The sequence below is a fragment of the Molossus molossus genome, unplaced genomic scaffold (assembly GCF_014108415.1).
Source record: "Molossus molossus isolate mMolMol1 unplaced genomic scaffold, mMolMol1.p scaffold_m16_p_1, whole genome shotgun sequence".
NCBI classification, from domain to species: Eukaryota; Metazoa; Chordata; class Mammalia; order Chiroptera; family Molossidae; genus Molossus; species Molossus molossus.
In genome coordinates, this window is record NW_023425344.1 from 169,175,134 (window position 1) to 169,196,683 (window position 21,550).

General features: G+C 34.9%; 1 protein-coding gene and 1 non-coding gene across 2 annotated transcripts in view; one reads left to right on the forward strand and one right to left on the reverse strand.

Annotated features, from left to right (window-relative positions):
* The window catches only part of MIPOL1 (mirror-image polydactyly 1), a 281,045-nt gene that overhangs the window by 103,732 nt on the left and 155,763 nt on the right, over positions 1 to 21,550 (reverse strand). The gene's annotated exons all lie outside the window — the stretch shown is intronic.
* Positions 113 to 215, forward strand: LOC118621323. The gene has a single exon (XR_004957671.1). It is a non-coding gene; the product is annotated as a U6 spliceosomal RNA (small nuclear RNA).

Consider the following 21,550-nt stretch of genomic DNA (forward strand, 5'->3'; position numbering starts at 1 on the left):
ACACACACACAAAAAACAAAAATCCCAAAACATAAACCCGTGTTCTAGCAGGAAAATGCCATAATGAAGATACTGCTTAACAAATTTCTGCAATAAAAACAGAATCAGATGCTTGCTTCAGCATCACATATACTAAAATTGGAACAATATAGAGAAGATTAGCATGGACCCTGAGCAAGGATGACACGCAAATTCGTGAAGCGTTCCATATTTTTCAACTGGGGGCTATGGCAGAGGGAGGGCACTCAGAGTTTTTGCTGAGCTGTGGGCACAAAGGACGGTGGCCAATGTGCTCCTTCCTAGAGCTGTGGGGAAAAGCAGCAGCCCTACCCGCACCCCTTTGGAGATTCAGCCTTTCCCAGATGAGGCAAAGAAATGCAAATTGAGGCTCATTAACAACCAACATCTATCCCACCCTTTGGAAATCCTCTTATGCAGAACACCAGGGCTACATTCCAAGGCACTGAGTAACTGAGACTACTAGCCTCCAGGAAAAAGCTAGAGGAACCTTTCCTGGACTTCCAAATCTACCCAGGAAAGTAAGACATGACAGTGGTGTTTAACATGGCCCACCCAGGCTCATCCAAACCCAGTAGAAGGAACCACAAACAGCAGAACATAAGCACCCACAAGGAAAATTTGGCAGGCTCCAAAACCCACTGAGATACCCAAAATGGTGAAACAAAGAAACAAATCCCAAATGAAAAAACAAGAGAACTCTATCGAAGATGAGATCAATGAAATGCAGCTAAGTAAATTATCAGAGGTAGAGTTTAGAGCCACGATCTTGAGGAATCTCAACAGCATGAGTAAGGACATCAGCACCATTAGTAAAGATATAGAAACACTGAAAACCAACCAAGTGGAAATGAAGAATAACATAGCAGAAATTAAGAACACATTGGAAGGACTAACCAAGAGAATAGAGGAAGCTGAGGACCGGATCAGTGAATTAGAAGACAGGGTAGAAAAATATCAACCAATCAGAGAACCAAAAGGAATAAACAATAAAAAAAACAGGAAGAGAGCTTAAGAGACCTGTGGGACAACTGGAAACATAATAACATTCGCATGATAGGAGTCCCCAAAGAGGAAGAAAATGGACAAGGGTTAGATAATATATTTGAAGAAATAGTGACAGAAAACGTTCCTAACTTGGTGAAGGAAGAAGGCATTCAAGTTTAAGAAGCACAGAGAGCCCCAAGTAAGAAGAACCCAAACAGGCCCACACCAAGACACATAGTAATTAAAATGCCACAAATTAAAGACAAAGAGAGAATCCTAAAGGCAGCAAGAAATAAGAAACAGGTTACCTACAAAAGAAACCCCATAAGGCTCTCAGCTGACTTCTCAACAGAAACACTACAGACCAGAAGGGAGTAGCATGAAGTAATCAAGGTCATGAAAAACAAGGATCTGAATCCAAGACTACTCTATCCAGCAAGGCTATCATTCAAAATAGAAGGTCAAATAAGGAGCTTCCCAGACAAAAGAAGGCTAAGGGAATATATTAACACCAAACGAGCACTGCAAGATATGCTAAAAGGACTGCTGTAATTAGTTGAAGAAATAGGAAGGAAAACAGAATCACACTAAACAAAAATGGCAATAAATAAGTACATATGAATTATCACCTAAAATGTGAATGATTTGAATGCTCCAATAAAAAGACACCAAGTAGCTGATTGGATAAAAAAGCATGACTCACATATATGTTGTTTACAAGAGACCCACCTCACAAAAAAAGACTCACATAGGTTGAAAGTGAAGGGATGGAAAAAAAAATCTTTCACGCAAATGGAAAGGAAAAAAAAGCTGGGGTAGCAATACTCATATCTGATAAAGTAGATTTCAAAATGAAGGCCATAACTAGAGACAAAGAAGGTCACTACATAATATTGAAAGGATCTATCCAACAGGAAGATATAACCTTGGTAAACATATATGCACCCAATTTAGGAGCACCAACATATATTAAATGTCTTTTGGAGGACTTCAAAGGAGGAATCAACAGCAATACAATCATAGCAGGGGACTTCAATACCCCGCTCACATCACTGGATAGATCTTCTAGATAAAAAATTAACAAGGAAACACAGACTCTAAATGAAGAGCTAGATCAAATGGACTTAACAGATATCTACAGAGAATTATACCCCAAAACCACAGAATTCACAATCTTCTCAAGCGCACATGGGACATTTTCAAAGATAGACCACATGTTAGGGCACAAACTAAGTCTCTACAAGTTCAAGAAGATTAAAATCATATCAAGCATCTTCTCAGATCACAATGGCATGAAACTAGAAATCAATTTCAACAAGAACATGCAAAGACATTTGAATATATGGAGGCTAAATAGCATGTTATTGTACAATAAATGGGTTACCATGGAGATCAAGGAAGAAATTAAAAACTTTCTAGAAACCAATGGAAATGAACACACAACAACACAAAATCTATGGGATGCAGTGAAAGCAATTCTGAGAGGTAAGTTCATAGCACTACAGGCCTACCTCAAGAAGCTAGAAAAATTTCTAATAGACTATATAATCTCACAACTTAAAGAACTAGAAAGCAAACAAAAAGAAAATCCCAGAGCAAGTAGAAAGAAGTAAATAGTAAAGATCAGAGCAGAAATAAATGACATGGGGACCAAATAAAACAATTCAAAGGATCAATGAAACAAAGAGCTGGTTCTTTGAAAAGATAAACAAGATTGATGGACCCTTAGTTAGACTCACCAAAAAACAAAGAGAACCCAAATACACAAAATCAGAAACGAAAGAGGAGAAATAATAACTGATACCAGAGAAATACCATGAACAATTATACGGCAACAAATTCAACAAGCTAAGTGAAATGGACACATTTGTAGAAACACATAGTCTCCCAAAACTGAACCGGTAAGAGACCAAAAACTTGAACAGACCAATAGCAACAAAAGAAATTAAAGATGCAATCAAGACTCTCCCAGCAAACAAAAGCCAAGGCCCGGATGGCTTCACGGGGGAATTTTACTGAACATTCAAAGAACTAATACCCATTCTCCTCAAACTATTTGAAAAAATTCAAGAAGAAGGAAGACGTCCAAGCTCGATTTATGAGGCCAGCATAATGCTAATTCCAAAACCAGAAAAAGACACTACAAAGAAAGAAAACTACAGACCAATATCCCTGATGAACATAGATTTCAAAATCCTGAACAAAATACTAGCAAATCAAATCCAGCAATACATCAAAAACATTATTCACCATGACCAAGTGGGATTCATCCCAGGAATGCAAGACTGGTACAATATTCACAAATCAATAAATGTGATACACCACATAAACAAAATGAAAGATAAAAATCATATGATCATATCAGTAGACGCTGAAAAAGCATTTGACAAAATCCAGCACCCATTTCTGATAAAAACGCTCAGCAATGTGGGAATAGAGGGATCATATCTAGACATAATAGAGGCCATATATGAAAAACCTACAGCCAACATCATACTCAATAAGCAAAAACTAAAAGCATTTCCCTTAAAGTCAGGAACAAAACAAGGATGCCCACTTTTGCCGCTTTTATATAACATAGTACTGGAAGTCTTAGCCACAGCAATCAGACAGGAAAGAAAAATAAAAGGGATCCAAATTGGAAAGGAGGAAGTGAAACTGTCATTATTTGCAGATGACATGATAGTATATGTAGAAAGCCCCAAAGACTCCATCAAAAATTTACTAGACTTAATAAATGAGTTTGGCAAAGTAGCAGGATACAAAATTAATCCCCATCAAAATACCAATGACATACTTCACAGAACTAGAACAAATACTTCAAAAGTTCATGTGGAACCAAAAAAGACCTCAAATAGCCACAACATCTTAAAAAAGAACAAAGTTGGAGGGATCACATTACCAGATTTCAGGTTATACTACAAGCCACTGTAATCAAAACAGCCTGGTACTGGCACAAGAACAGGCATATAGACCAGTGGAACAGAACAGAGAACCCAGAAATAGACCCAAGGCAATATGCTCAATTAATATTTGACAAAGGTGGCAAGAGCATACAGTGGAATAAAGACAGCCTCTTTAATAAATGGTGTTGGGAAAATTGGACAGCTACATGCAAAAAAATGAAAATAGACCATCAATTTACACCCTACACAAGAATAACTCAAAATGAATAAAAGACTTAAATGTGACTCATGAATCCATAAAAATCCTAGAAGAAACTGTAGGCAACAAAATTTCAGACATCACACGCAGCAGAATTTTCACTGATACATCCCCTAAGGCAACAGAAACAAAGGAGAAAATGAATACATGGGACTACATCAAACTCAAAAGCTTCTGCACAACAAAAGATACAATCATCAAAATGGACAGGCAACCCACTGTATGGGAGAGCATAATTGCCAATGATATATCAGATAACGAATTAACTTCCAATATATAGAGAGTGCTCATACAACTCAACAAAAGGAAAACAAAGAACCCAATTAAAAAATGGGCAGAGGAACTAGACACCTCTCCAAACAGGGCACACAAATGGCCAAGAGACATATGAAGAAATGCCCAACCTCACTAATGATTACATCAGAGAGATGCAAATTAAAACAACAATGAGGTATCACCTCACACCTGTCAGAATGGCCGCCATCAACAAATCATCAAACAACAAGTGTTGGCGAGGGTGTGGAGAAAAGGGGACTCTAGTGCATTGCTGGTGGGAATGCAGACTGGTGCAACCACTGTGGAAAACAATATGGTGTTACCTCAAAAAATTAAAAATTGAACTTCCATTTGACCCAGTGACCCCACATCTAGGAATATACCCTAAGAAACCTGAAACACCAATCAGAATGAATATATGTACCACCATGTTTGTAACAGCAGTATTTAAAATAGCTAAGATGTGGAAACAGCCCAAATGTCCATTAATAGACGAATGGATGAAAAAGCTGTGGTGCATATACACAATGGAGTCCTATGCAGCTGTAAGAAAGAAAGATCTCTTAGCCTTTGAGATGACATGGAGGGACCTGGAAAGTATCATTCTAAGCGAAACAAGTCAAACAGAGAAAGACAAGTATCATATGATCTCACTTATTTGTAGAATATAATGAACATAATAGTCTGAATAATGGGGTAGTCCCAGAGACGTGGAAATGGGGTACAGACTGACAATCCCCAGAAGAGGGGTGGTGGGGGAGAGATAAACCACAGAACTTATATGCAAGTGTCTATGAACAATGGACATGGACAACAAAGCTGGGGACAGGGCAGGGAGGGAGGGGAAGGGGGGAATCAGTGGGGGGAAAAGGAGAAACATCTGTAACAAAAATAATTTAATTAATAAAAAAAACAGAATCAGAACAACTTTATTTAACTTCCTAAATTTTGGGTAATATTGAACATTTCACTTCCCACATTTAGTTGGTTATAAATATTTGGTGTTGCTTCACAGCAATCAATGTATCATTCCAAACATCCAACCTTCTGTTGAGGCCCTGGAGACTGCCTTCAAAGCTATGATCAACTTTGAGGTTTTACAACCTCCGTCCTCTATCAGGTATGTTTTTATCTGGCCAGCATACCCTTGCCCCATGCCACAGTGATCCTGTTTAGTCCTGGGGGCCAGGATGAACTCAGGTAGATATGATCCAGGTTGTTCTACACCACTAGCCCTAAGGAGAATAGAAGCCTGATGACATCATTTGTGTCCCTGAGTTCCCCAAGGGCCAGACAGGTCCTGATCCGTTTCTTGGACTTCCTGGGTACAGTAATCCCTTTTTCCTTTTGCTTATTGTCGTTTGAGTTGGATTTATGTTATATTTAATGTAAGAAAACATAACCACAAAAGATCATAACTAATTTAAATGTGCTGTTTCTATTGCATTTACTAGTTTCATTATTAATAGCATATAATTTCAGTAATTACAAGTAAAAAATAAATCTCATATCACAAACATTAAGGAAATTAACAAACCAGATATTTTTCCTTTTTTATGCCATTATATTTCCCATTTTTAGCAATTAATTTTAGAAAAACTGCATGCATTCATTTATGTTTATACTCACATAAAAATACATGCATCTAAAAAAACAAAATTCAAAAAGTATAAAAAATAGACAATTTAAAGTAAATTTTTTTGCCACCTCCAACCCTTGGTACTACAGATCCCCTCCTGACATTATAAGTTACTTTCCAGAGATAGTGTACACATATATGTATATTTACAACTAAATATACCTATTATGCTAAGTGAAATAAGCCACTCAGAGAAAGACAAGTATCACATGATCTCACTTATTTGTGGAATATAATGAACAAAATAAGCTGATGAACAAAATAGGTCCAGAGACATGGAAGAAGGGAACAGACTGACAAACCTCAGAGGGAAGAGGGGTGGGGAGGGCAGGAAGAGGCAAACCAACGAACTTATATGCATAACCAACAGACACAGACAATAGTGGGGTGAAAGCAGAAGGGGATGGAAGTGGGGAGGAGGTGGTATCAATAGGAAAAAAAAGGAGGTACATGTGTAATACTTTCAACAATAAAGATATATTAAATATATTATAAAATAATAATATATAGAGAAAAGTCTTTGTCTTGAAATAAATGGAAACATTTAATACTTAAAAAAAAAATCCTCCCCTCCAACACATGTATCACACTGACTAGTCACATTCCCTTCCTTCCCTCCCATGCCCAAAGCAAAAAAACTTGCAAGAATTTGGGTTCATTATTTTCAAGAATATTTTATACTTTCACTATATAGTTATATACTTATAGATATCTTATTGTTTATCTTAAAGGTCTTTAAACATTATATAAGTGATACTCTACATATTTCACAGGCAACTGCTTCTTTGACCCGTATTATACTTCTACTAGTTTCACTGACATAAGTATCCACTTTGATAATACTTACCTTTATGCAAAATGTTCCCCTGTGTACCAGTACAGTCAATGCCTGCATGTTCCCAACCCGTCAGCCACTTACGTGATTTCTATCCCTACACTTTTTGCTTTTCTAGAATGTCATATACATGGATTCATATAGAAGGTAGCCTTTTTAATTTAACTTCTTTCACTTAATGCTTTTGAGATTCATTCATATTATTACATGTATCAGTTCATTCCTTTATATCACCTAGTAGTACTCCATTGCATGGATATACCATAATCTATATATTCATCAGGTGATGGACATTTAGATTGTTTCCAGTTTTTGGCAATTATTTAAAAAGCTGCTGTAAACATCTGCCTATAGGTAATCTTGTGGAGATATACCTTCATTTCTCTTAAATAAATACCAAGGAGTGGAACTGCTGACTCCTATGGTATGTGTGTATACATAATACATGCACTGTATATATAATATATGTACTTTACAGATTTATTTTTATTTTTTTTAATGTTTTATTGATTTAAAAATATTTTTGATTTTTTTAGAGAGAGAGGAAGAGAGAGAGAGAGAGAGAGAGAGAGAGAGAGAAGATCAGACCAACAAGCTGAGTTATGTGCCCTGACCAGGAATGGAACCAGCGACCTTTCTGTGCATGGGAGAATGTTCAACCAACTAAGTGATATCAGCCAGGGCTTTATTGATTTTTTAAAGAGAGAGGAAGAAAAGGAGAGGTAGAAACATTGATGTGAGAGAGAAACATCAATTGGTTGCCTCCTGCACACCCCACACTGGGGATTGAGCCTGCAACCTGGGCTTGTGCCCTGACCATGAATCAAACCGTGACCTCTCAGTCCATGGAACAATGCACAATCCACTGAGCCACACTAGCTGGGTCATCATATATGTACTTTATAGAGTTATTATATAGGTTATAAAGAAACTGCCAAACTTATTTCCTACATTTATATAATCTTTAAGAATCTGTGATTAACTACTAGCGATGCCACTTGTTTAATGCCTACTATAGGAGGTTGGGCACTGTTCCAAGTGCTTGAAATACATTACTATAGTCTATCCTCTCAACCACACTATGAGATAATTCTTATTATCCCTATTTTACAGGTGATAAAATGAGACTCACGGACATTAAATCGCTTGTACATATAATATAGCTAGTGACTAATACAACTCAAACACAAATTTAGGCCTGTTTGGTCCAAAATACATTGTATTTGCCCCTTACACATACACACACACACTTATGTGTATGTATATATATGCACACACATAAATATATATATACACATACATACATAAACATGTATATGTATGTTAAGTCAATTTATATTCTCAAGCACATGACAGATGAGAAAAATATTATTCAATAAGTTGAAAAATAATACAATTGTGTGGATTGACAAGCACTTGGTTAATTTATAAGTGTCACAGCCACAATTGCAGGGAAAGGGACAAGCAGAGATGTACCAGATGCTCTTGAGCATGCCACCTATTTATTTATTTATATTGATACAACCTACATACAATATTATATTAGTTTCAGGTGTATACCATAGTGATTTGACATATACATTATGAAATAATCACAACAAATCTATTTACCATTCATCATCATACAAAGTTGGTAAAATATTATCTATACTCTCTGCTGTACATTTTATTCCATGGCTTGTTTATCTTATAACTGGAAGTTTGTACCTGTTGACTCCCCTCACCCATTTTGCCCACCCCTGAATCCCCTGGCAACCATATGTTCTCTGTGTCTGTGAGACTGGTTTTGTTTGTTCTTTTTTTTTTTCTGGTAGATTCCACATGAGTGAAATCATATGGTATTTGTCTTTCTCTTTCTGACTTATTTCAATTAACATAATAGCCTCAAGTTGCATAGATTTTGTTGCAAATGGCAAGATTTCATTCTTTTTTTATGGCTAAGTATATTTCACTGTGTATATATACCACATCTTTTTTTCCATTCATCTATTGATGTACACTTAGGTTCTTCCATATCTGGACTATTGTAAATAATGCTGCAATGAATATAAAGTTGCAAATATTTTTTCAAATTAGTATTTTCATTTTCTTCAGATATGTATCTAGAAGTAAAATTGCTGGATCATATGGTAGTTACTGTTTCCGTATCTATTATCAGCACTACATTTTCCCCCTCTACCTTGTTTTAGATGTCAAATTTTACATCTTTTTATTTTGGGTATCCCTTAACTAATCATTGTAGTTATAGCTGATTTGACTACTTTTGTCTTTCAAGCTTCATACTAGATTTATATGTTGTTGAGCCACTACTTTTTCTATATATTTGCCTTTACATGGCAGAATTTCCTTCACATATTTTATTTGTAGTTATACCCCCCACCTTTTTAAGCTTAATAAAGCCCCTTTAACATGTCTTGTAAGGCTGGTTTAGTGATGATGAACTTTAGCTTTTTGTTTGTTCAGGGTCTTTCTGTGCCACATCTTGAACTGCCTCTCCATGCCACCTTTTATATATCACTCAAGCCTTTCCACATATTACTTCACTTTTTGCTCTTTATTCTAACTCTTCAGTTTTACTCCACCTTCCACCCAAATCCTGCCCAAGGTAAAAATGCAAGAAACTTGTTGCTGTATTTCTGATAATTATGTTCATCATTTACATTCAGTTCTGATCCATATGTTATTGGCATGAAAGAGTCTTATAACTGGGAGTCATGTGTGTATCTAGTATTAGTAATGACAATAACTGAGAGTCATGGCTGCCTTTAATATTAGTTAGATCTTCTGCTTCTCCAAATGATATTCAAACTGTATTGCTGGTACACCTTTTTCTAACAGTAGAAAGAAAATAAATATTCTGCTGTTTACTCCACCAAAATTTGCCTATAATTACATTTGTCTTAACTAAGACGTTGTCCTAACTCCAATAATTTTACTATTGTAACCAAAAAAGCCTATATAATCACAATTATACTTTTAACACTCTCTAAACAAACTTTATAAACTTATCACCAAATTTATTTTACTTAATCTGAGATGGTATAGATTTTAAAACACATCGTAAATTTTATGCAGAAAAATCAGGCCAATTATACTTCTAAGATATCATCTATTGTAACAAGCATATAGTAAAGGTAAAATGTGAAATGATACTAACCCAATATATTTCCCTCCTCTAAAACAATACAATTCTCTTCTGAGCAATACTAAAATATTTTTTCTGTTTGCAGAATGTGTTTTAAAATTTTTCTCATCTCCTCATCCCACTCACAAGATCCCCATCATGTCCTTTTCTGTTTAGTATTCTCTATTCAATAAAGAAAACTATATCATTCTTAATTCTTTCTCTCTTTTTTTAATATAGGGAAAATGCTGAAGTTTTGATTGCAGTCTCCAACTACTCTATAATTTTATGTTTCTTCCAACTACCTTTCATACTTGCTTCCCAATATGTAAAAGGTATTTTTTAAAACACCAAAAAGGAGCAGCTGAACTAATTCCAGGTGAAATAATGAATCAAATCATCATTTGATAAGAGTAATTGATAATAATAGAGGTTTACAGTATAATTAGTGTATGTTTTAGATCTTCAATATCCTCTCAGTTTACCTTAATTTTTTTTGGTAACATCTTTTTTTCTTTCTACTTTCATTGAGATATAATCGACATAAGACACTGTAATGGTTGTACAATATAATGACTTAATGTATGTATATATTGCAAAATGATTACCACAAACTGAGTTAACATTCATTATCTCACATAGTTAGAATTTTTTTTCTTGTGATGTTAAGGTTTATTCTCTTGGCAACTTTGAAGTATATGATGCTGTACTGTTAACTTTAGTAACCACACCATACATCATATCTCCAGAACTTACTTCCCTTAAGTGACTGAAAAAAGTTTGGCTAACTAATGTTGGGTTAGTCATATAATTAAACGTCTCATTATTCTTAAAGTATATATCTTAAACAGTGCCATGTAAATAGGACAACCATTTGTACTGCTACTGTATTAGAAATTAACTGTTTCCTTAGAGTTTTTTCTAGCAATTTAGAATGCTAGACAAAGAAAAGACTATACTGTTCATATCAATGAACACTATTTGCTTTGGATTTTGCAGAGAAACCATTTTTATCTTACTCTAAAATCTTACATTTGGTTTGAATGTGTTTTTAATGGTAATAGTTTTATATAGTTAAGCCTTCCTTTGGTAACTCCAAGACCATTAATGGAACTCTGTTTTTTATCAGAGAACAGAGGCATTTGATCTTGTATGTGATATCTGCTAAAGAAAGAAACACACAGTACAAATTAAATCACAGAACCAAATAATTTTAGACCTGAAAAGGATCTTAGAGGTAATAGAGTCCCCTACTTTTCTAGGTGAGAAAATTGTTGCTAATACAACATGTTTAGAGAAACATTTGGAAACTGTCCAAGGTCTCACAACTGGTTAGAAAGGACAGTGGGAACTAGAACACAAGTATCCAAAAAACATTGCTTATTCTACTATATAAGACTGCATTTCAACATGGTATAATTTAATATGTATGTTAGTTGTTTTAACAGAATTGTTTTACAGAGTAACTATGAATATATAGACTACATTATTAAACACATCTATAAGATATCTAATTAGATATTTTCAAACAACAGGCCTAATTAGACAATTGCTCAAACATATCTATTGTCCTCTTAGTACTTATCTTTTAAGACTCAGAAGCAGGTTAAGAAACATAACTAAATATCTTATAAAAGGATATCTAAAAATAACCAGATTTAAATTACACCTCCCCTTCACAGAAACACCTGGATAGCTTACTATGTATGGTTTATTACCAAAGTGTATTGTATTAATCTTTAAGGCTGATTCCTTACGGGTTTTGTTTCTGGCCTCATCCCACGTCTCCGTCAAAGATGATCAGATTTCTGATTCAAAAGCAGTCATAAATGCACTATGATTTAGTGATATAGGAAAGGGAAGGAGCCCTGGCTGGTTTGGCTCAGCGGTTAGAGCGTCGACCTGTGGTCCTGAGAGACCCGGGTTCGGTTCCCGCTAAGGGCACGTACCTCGGTTGCAGTTTGTCCCCGGCACTGGTCGGTCATGCGGGTGGCAGCCACTCGATGTGTTCCTTTCACGTCGATGTTTCTCTCTCTCTCTCTGTTCCTCTCTCTCCCTCCTACTCTACCTGAACAAAAAAATGGGAAAATGTCCTCGGGTGAGAATAAGAAAAACAAACAAACGGAAGGAATAGCAACAGAAATCTTGAGAAAGAAGAGTCAAATTGAAGGAATCACGTTACCTGTTATCAACTATACAATAAGGCCATACTAATCAAAACAGCATGATACTGGTATAAAAACAGACATATAGATCAATGGAACTGAATAGAGAGCCCAGAAATAAATCCATGCCTTTATAGTCAATTAATATTTGACAAAAAAGGTAAAAACATACAGTGGACTAAAGATAGTCAATTTAATAAATGGTGTTGGGAAATTTGGACAGTTATATGCAAAAAAAAGAAAGAAAGAAACTAGACACCTTCTTATACCACACACAGGAATAAACTCAAATGGACTAAAGACTTAAATGTTAGACTTGAAACCATAAAAATTCTAGAAGAAAACATAGGCAGTAAAATCTCCGACATTCCTCATAGCAATATTTTTTTCTGATATTGGGCAAGGAAAACAAAAGAAAAATTAAACAAATGGGACTATATCAAACTAAAAAGTTTTGCACAGCAAAGGAAACTATCAACAAAATGAAGAGACAACCCACTGAATGGGAGGATATATTTGCCAATGATACATCTGATAAGGGGTTAATATCTAAAACATATAAAGAAGCCATATTATTAAAAACCAACAAAACAGAACAATCTAATTTAAAAATGGGCAAAAGACCTAAATAGACACTTCTCCAAAGAGGACAAACAAATGGCCAAAAGATATATGAAAAGATGCTCGATGTCACTAATCATCAGAGAAATACAAATTAAAACCACAATGAGATATCAACTCACATCTGTCAGAATGGCTATCATCAATAAATCAACAAACAACGTGTTGTCAAGGATGTGGAGAATAGGGAACCCTCATGCACTGTTGGTGGGAATGCAGACTGGTGCACCCACTGTGGAAAGCAGTATGGAGGTTCCTCAAAAAATTAAAAATGGGACTGCCATATGACTCAGTGATTACTCTTCTAGGATTCTATTTGAAGAAAACCAAAACACTAATTAGAAAGAATATGTACCCCTATGTTCACTGCAGATTTATTTATAATAGCCATGATTTGAAAATAGCCCAGTGTCCATCAGTAGATGAGTGGGTAAAATAAATGGAATTTTGTACATTTGCACAATGGAATACTACTCTGCTATAAAAAGGAAGAAAATTTTACCCTTTAAGACAGTTTGGATGGACCTGGAGAGCATTATGCTAAGTGAAATAAGCCAATAAGAGAAAGACAAGTACCATATTATTTCATTCATATGTAGAACTGAATCAACAAACTGAAGTACCAAGCAAAACACAGGCAGTCTCATAGACAGCAGGCATACAACTCAAGGTGGGGGGACTGGGGTGTATGTGTAGGAATTGAGCAAAGAAATAGCGAACTCATGGACATGGACAACAGAATGGTGATTGTGGGAATGAAGGATGGGTGGAGGTGGTAGAGGACATAGAGGGGATAGAAGTTGATGGAAAAAAGAAAATTAAATTAAACTAAAAAAAATAAAAGAAAGAAAATGAAAGCGTTTGCAATAGAAGCAGAAATTAAAACATTCATAGGCAGAAAATGATCCATGGGCAGTAAACAGAACCCATGAAACAGAGAAGGGAAAGTTGAGAGAAGTATGCCAGAAAGAGTAGAGCACAATGCTTAAAAGCAAACTTGGCTACCAGCAATTACAACTATAACTCTGAATAAGTTAGAGTCCCTAAACCTCAATTTTGTCATTGGTAAAATGAGGGTGATTATACCCATCTCACAGGACTATTAGGCCAGGATAAAATGAGATGGCTTACAATATAGGCACATCAAAGTGAACAAATATTCAAGCTGTATAATAGACACAATTGATCATTTCATGTTAAGTTATTGTGGAAACTGATGTCAGTAAAGAATAGTATTGTACCAAGTAACAGGTTAAAAAGGTTGAAGGGATAAGGCTTAAAGTGCAAGTTTAAGTCCTATGGTAGTCCAGAGTAGGGTCATCAAGGTCCAGATAGTCGATATTTTAGACTTGTGAGCTATTGTCTATTGCAACTATCAACTGTTGTAGATAGAAGAAGTCATAGACAATATGTAAATGAATAGGCATAGCTATGTGCCAATAAAACATTATTTACAGAAACAGGCAGCTGGTCCAGAGGCCATAGTTTGCAGACTATGGATCTAGAATATCAGAGACTACAGGTTTGCATAAAGCCCAGAATATCTCTATTGGTCATTATAAGTTTTGGTTAAATTGCTAGGTACCTGAAAAAGTAAAAAATGAAAATGCTGACCACATTTTCAATACATTTATTCTGCCTAAAATGAATATGTTTCTAAAGGTAATGAAACAAAATACCTGAAATTCACACTGTTCTAGAAGAGTTTCTTCAGGACATGTAATGACAGGAAGGAAAAACTGTTAATGGTGGCAGTATGATCATGCACTGTGACAGGAAACCATCTTGCCAGGGAGGCATGCTTTCACCTGTTCTATACAAAGCTAAACAAACTGAAAATACCCTGTGACTTTAAATTGTTAATTTATTTTTAGTTAATCTGATGTTAATATAGTTTCAACAAAATTGCTTTTATTAGTATTTGCATGGCATATCTTTACATGTTTTTTTATTTCAATCTCTTTTATATGCCTAGGTTTAGATATAATGAATATATATATAGTATTTTTTTTTCCAGTCTAACACTTTTTAAATTGAATTTTTTGAGGTAACATTGGTCGGTAAAACCATACAGGTTTCAAGTGGACAGCTCTACAACACATCATGTGCATACTGCATCCTGTGCTCACCACCCAAAGTCAAGTCTCCTTCTATCACCATTTACCTCCCTTCCCCTCTTCTACCACCCCTCCCCCCTTTCCTCTGGCAATCACTCTACTTCACCCTTTTCACCTATCCCCGCAGCCCCATTCTTCTCTGGCAGCTGTCAGTGTGTTCTCTGTATCTGAGTCCATTTCTATTTTGTTTGCTTATTTCATTCATTAGATTCCACATAGAAGTGCAATCATATTGTATTTGTCTTTTTCTGACTCTAGTCTAATACTGTTTCTTAACGGGAACATTTGATCCTCTTAAATTTAATGTAAACACCAATAAATTTGGGATTAAATATCTAATCTTATTATGTGTTTTCTATTTATCCCACTAGTTTCATTACTTTTTTCTTTTGAAATTACATTTTATTGCTATCTTTTGGATTGATTATATTATAGTCATCTCATTTCCCTCTCTTAATTTTTAATGTTGTACATTCCGTTACATTCTTTTAGTGGTTATCTCAGAAACTACAAAATATAAGACTGACATAAAAATCTAATATTAATACTCCTGGACAAGGACAGGAAATTAAAGCCCTTTAACTCTATCTACCCTCCTCCCTATTTATTAGGTACTTTAAAACATGTGTTCTTATTCATTACATTTAGGTTTAAACCTCAAAGAACATTATTAATATTATTTTATTATGACAGCCTGCATGTATATTTGTCACTTTTCTTTTACACTTCATTACTCCCTTTTGGGAGGATCCTTACAGAATCATGTTCCTAATTTTAAACAACAGCTCTTAAATGTTTCTTTAATGTGAAGCTAAAGATGACTAACTCAACTTTTAGTTATCTGAAAATGTTTATTTCATATTTATTCTTGGAGGATATCCATGTTGGGTATTCCTTTCAGCACGCTGAAAACATTATGTGTTCGGATTTCCATTGATCTATTGAGAAGACATCTATAAAGCCTAAATGTTGCTTATTCAAAAGTAATCTGTCTTTTTCCTTTGGCTGGCTACTTACTGATTATTTTCTTTGATGTTAGAATTCTATTTCATTATGATCATTGATGTGAATAGGTGTGTATCTCCTTTTTATCCTGTGGATGAATATCTTATTAGTTTTAGAAAAATCTCAGTCATTTTTTATTATTATAACACTTTTCCTAAATTGTCTATAGTCTCTCATGACCCCAGTTAAATGTTTGTTGCATTATCTTACTCTAAATTTCCTAACTTTGTCTCATCTATCAGTATTATAATATGGATAATTTGTCAGATATATTGCAATTCATATGCCTTCCAGTTCACTAATTCTTTCTTCAGTTGTGTGTAATCTGGTATTAACTTCTCTTACACTGTTTCACTTCAAAATTTTTTTTTTCTTAACTTGATGTGATTCTTTTTCAGATTTGCATGGTGTTTCCTAGAAAACATTTCTGGTTTACTCATGGTTGTGATTCTTAGTCTATTTATTTAAATATTCCTTGAAGCATTTCATAATATCTCTTCTTTAGACACCTTTATTGTTTGGTGTGTGTGTGCATGCACACATGCGTGTTTTTATGTTGGGTTTGTTGTGTCTGTTGATTTTCATTCATGATGGTTTTCTTCCTCATGTGCTTGATTGGTGTTTGGTTGTTGAATTCGTATTTTCCTGATTATCATCTATGGGAATCCTATTGGACTAAATTGGGGATGTCTTCCTCTAAGAAGTGTTTGTGTCTATTTCATCAGGGAACCAGGGGAGACAGTTCCTTAAAAAAATTTTAACAAGGCCCTGGCTGATGTCGCTCAGTTGGTTGGAGCATTGACCTGTGCACCGAAGGGTCATGGGTTCAATTCCCAGTCAGGGCACATACCCAGGTTTCAGGTTTGATCCCTAGTCGGGGCACAGATGGGAGGCAACCAATTGATGTTTCTCTCTGACATCAATGTTTCTCTCTCTCTGACAACAACAACAACAAAAAAGTTTAAGAAGCTTGGATTAATGCTGGTGTTTCTGGCTCAGCTTCCTACCCTTGCTGCTAGTTCAAGGATTGGGATCGTAAGTGAAGATCAAAGTACAGTGGAAACTTGGTTCTTTAACTTAATTAATTCCAGCAAAGGCTATTCAAGAAGTGATTTGCTTGAAAATAGAATCATTCTTTCCGACTAGAAATAATGTAAACTGGATTAACCCATTCTAGGCCCCCATATGATTCTGTTTTAACTTTTCTTATATAGAATACATGCCTAAGCTCTATCATTGTTCTCACAACTTTTCTTTTCACCTTGCTGCTATCACTAACCTTCTTAGGATCCATGGTGACTTACTGTATGCATTTAATAATAATAATAAGCAGCAGCAACAACAACAATAAAACCACAAAAATATTCAAAGCACACTTTCCTGAGATGTTAGTAACGTGACGTTGAGCAGTAAACTGATTCCTACTCATAAATTCTCTCCTTCATCTGTCCCCTGAGAGATATGTGACTGATCATACAGGTATCAGCAGGAAAGGGTTGTTGGGGTGAGAACTGAAGTTTTGTTTGACAACTGAAACATTTTTTCCCCCTTGAACAAGTTGGTCAAGAACCAAACTGTTTGAGAAGGGAGATGCTCGAGAACCCAGATTTGTCTGTACTTCTATAGATGTCTTTCCTTGGTGCAGCTGTGGACCATCTGTTTCCTCACTATTGGAGAGGGGGTATCTCTGGTTCAACTCTCATTTTTTTGAAGTAAAACCTTTGGAAGATTTCCTCTATTTTTTTTATGAGTCTAGCAATGTATGAAATTTACATTTTGTCTAGACCTGGCAAATTCTCAGCAGAAGGGTCCCTACAGAGCCTTCCTGCCACACTGCAGGAGGAAGAAGTCTATACTGACATTTAACACATGGCACACCAGCAAAAATAGACCAAACTGTCTTTATAATTTTATGTTTAGAATTGTTATATTTGGGACATTAATTGGGCTTATTTCTTTATTTTAATAATTTTTCTAAATTGCTTTTAAATAGAAAGATATAAGAAAAGATTTCAGAGTGCCACTTGCAAGCACTTCTCTGAAACAACCCACTGTGGGGTTGTCCGGTCTAAAATCCAAATATATGAAAAACAAGTACAAATTTGGATATAGTCACGCTAACAATACTTTTCTCTTTTAACATTGTTATATGGAAGTATTGAGATATAGTGATTGGTTACATAAGAATTCTGATCAGATGGTTAAGAGCATCATGAGATAAATTTCTAGTATCATCACTTTTACGGTCAATATTAACTTGTGTGACAATGTTAGTATTTTTCTTGCTTTCTGTCTTTAAATAACAGTCTCTCTTGTTCTACACTAAGAACAATATAAATTAAGAACTAAAACTATTTTAAACAGTTTAATGAGCAGAATCAGTACAGCAGAGCGCACGGCTGAGTGGTAAACTGTGTCATAAGCTTATCGTGTGTCTGCTCTCCAATAACTGCCACACCTTCCCATTTAACACATGAAGGCTTGCACAGTATCACTTTTAAAAATGGAGAAGACATATAATAAATATGCAGTTCTCTAGTTGATAAAATGTCGAAAAGTACAAACTGAAACAATCTCCATAACTTCCTTTAACAGAGTAAACCCATCGTGGGGGGAAAAGTCACAGGGTGGAAGAACCACTTCATAGGAAATGGTTTACACAATCCCTCTTAGTTTTTCAGGTTATAAATACAAGTGTCAGAACCAGAATCTAAACACGGAGCTCCTGACTAATAGTTTAGTAAGTAATCCTTAGTCTGTGCATTTATTACTTGCCAACTGTTTCTCCAAATTTAAACATGCCACGTATCCTACGGTGATGGCTTCAGGGCTGATAGCATTCACTCCAATTTCTAGCTCTTTTTCCATTCACTGTCATTTACTTTCAAACCTTCTCTGTGTATTTTTTATTTTTATGATGTCATAAAATATGTGTATATCATTTACATTGTAAGTTAAAAGTAATGTAACATATTTGTTTTGAACCATTTCTTTGCATTAATTCAGACTGTGGAAGCTTTACCTTTTCATTAAATGAACCCTACTCTTGAGAAATACTATTAAGACTTTAAGTTTGTTGCTAGTTAGACCTAGTTAGATGTTTGGCCTCTGATACTTCTTGACAGATATGTACAAAATCACTATCACCTCACTGGCTTCACTAATAACCTACTTTATCATTTAATGATATTTGTCTTTTTTAACATCTAGAAAACAGGTTGATCATGTAGTATTTATAGTCCTCAGAGAACCCCTATGAAAGTATTGAGTTTCTGTCTACCACACCACTTGTTCATGAGGTTATTTCCTCAAGAAGAAAAAGAAATATGTGCAAGAAAACACTTAAAGCATCAGGGGGAAAGTGAGTTCCCCCAAAAGTCCATTCTCCTTTCTCATGGCACAATACATTCCTTTCACTAAGCTTGCTTTCTTTGGTACTACCTAAGAACATGAGCACACAGAGAAAATTAAATTCTTATTTAAACTCAAGAAGCAAACATTTCCCCAAATGACAATATTCCCCTCCTCTACCCTTGAGTCGTAAACATTTCTCTACATGCCAGTGCCCTTCTATTTAGTTAGAATTTTAGTCAGCAGTATTTTGTTTATTTGTTCAGGATCATGTATGTTTTTTCACTACATCTATAATACACTTCAACACCTGAACACCTGCTGAACTAAACTTGTCTTGCCAGCAAAAAAATTTAAAATTATGCAATCTGCAATTCAGTCTATGGCAAGCACTTGGGTAGAATTTCTTTTATACCTTTCAACATACCTAACAACAGTTAAAGAACTGTCTGCATAGAAATATTGCCAACTGAAAAGTTAGTGAAGCGAGTTTAATCAACTGAACTTGACTAAGACTTTAGTTAAGGACTTTTCAGATACGCAAATTAATTAAATACAATAACTGTTTTCTATAAAAAAATCTTGACATTAATGCAAAATTTTACGAATGTGTTAACAGGAAAATCAGTATTATGTGATTTTTAATTAATAAAAATAAGTTTTTCATTTATTAACAAGTTTTTATACATGCAGGCTATAAAGACAATGTAAAAGATTATGGGAAGGGCTACTGACAAATCAGCCTCAATAATTAGAAAACTGTATTCTTCAAGGAAGAGACCATTTTAAGTTGCACTTCACATGCAAAAATTTAAAATAGGAGACAAATAAGCAGATTTTAAATATGTTAACATTAATATACAATGAGCAAAAATTATAATTAAAAAAACATAAATATCAAGCTTTATCACCAAGGCTATGTATATGAAAGCTATTTTACTAAAAATAGTTCATAATTAAATAGGGTGCCGAAAGAATCCAAATAAAAGAAATGTTAATTTATAAGTCTCTCATTTATGAAACTGTTTTACTCAAGTGTCTAAGACTAAGCCAGTAAATTTTCTATTCATCTATTAGAATAATCAACAAGAAATAATTGAAGTTGTCTGAATGAAGGGCCTTTTTTAAAAAAAGACCAAAACACATTTTAAAGAAAGACAGACCAAGCAAAATTTCATAAATAAGCTAAAAGTTTTCTTGCATAATCTAAGTTGACATATAGGCATTAAAACAAAACAAAACAAAAACAATGTTTTAAGAGATGAGAGTTTAGTTTCCAACCAAAGGAAGAGGAATTTCTAATCCTGACTTCATTTCTATCAATCAATATATATAGTAATTTAAACGAAAGTTCTGTATATGAACGTGGAAATTACTTGAAAGTTGTGTGTAGGCATTTGAAAAGCATAAGAAAAGAGATTTCCCTGTTTCCTTTTGGATGCTGCAGACAACAGCAACCCAGCCCAGGGCACACTGCTGCGGATTTTAACTGTTGTATGGAACTACTCAAAATGCTTTTGATCCATTTTATCTTGCAAGTTAGCAAAGAAATGTTGCAATAAGAAACACCAACAAAGATCTGAAAAAGTTAAGCTCTGGATTACCATATTGTGTTCTCCTGCCATTCAATGCTCCATACAAAGGCAGTGGTGTTCAAAGTAAGGGGAAAAAAAAGTAGAGGGAGAAAGAAAAAAGAGAAACTGGTCTCAGAAAGCGCAAAGCACAAAGTAAATAATATTCTTCCACATCCCTTCTTTTTCACAGATTGGATGTTAAAAGAGTTGCAGCAATTAGGCTTTTGTTAATTACCAGCTGTTGAAACAGATGTGTTGACTATCCTTATTAGTCAACAGCTGGGTGAGAAGAACAATTGATGCTCCCTAAAACCAACAGCCAGCTGCTCCGCAGTAATTATCTCCAATTAATAATACAGGTGATAAAGGCAAAAGCTCCTATCCCTCTGTTTCAATAACTTTGGCGGTTTCAATAACTATGGCTTTATGATTACACAGTAATAGAGAATACATTTATTTCAACAAGGAAGGTTGTATATTAGAGTTGCATTAACTCTATGGTAGTTTCCATTATGCAATTTCTGAAGAAGGAATCAGACAAATGCTAAAAGTAGAAGCAGACATTCTGTAGGCTTTTATTTATCATATTTCAAATGTCACTGCCACCTTACTTTTCTAGTACTAACAATAATAGCTAAGCACTTGGGTTCTTTGAAAAAGAAGCATAACTAAA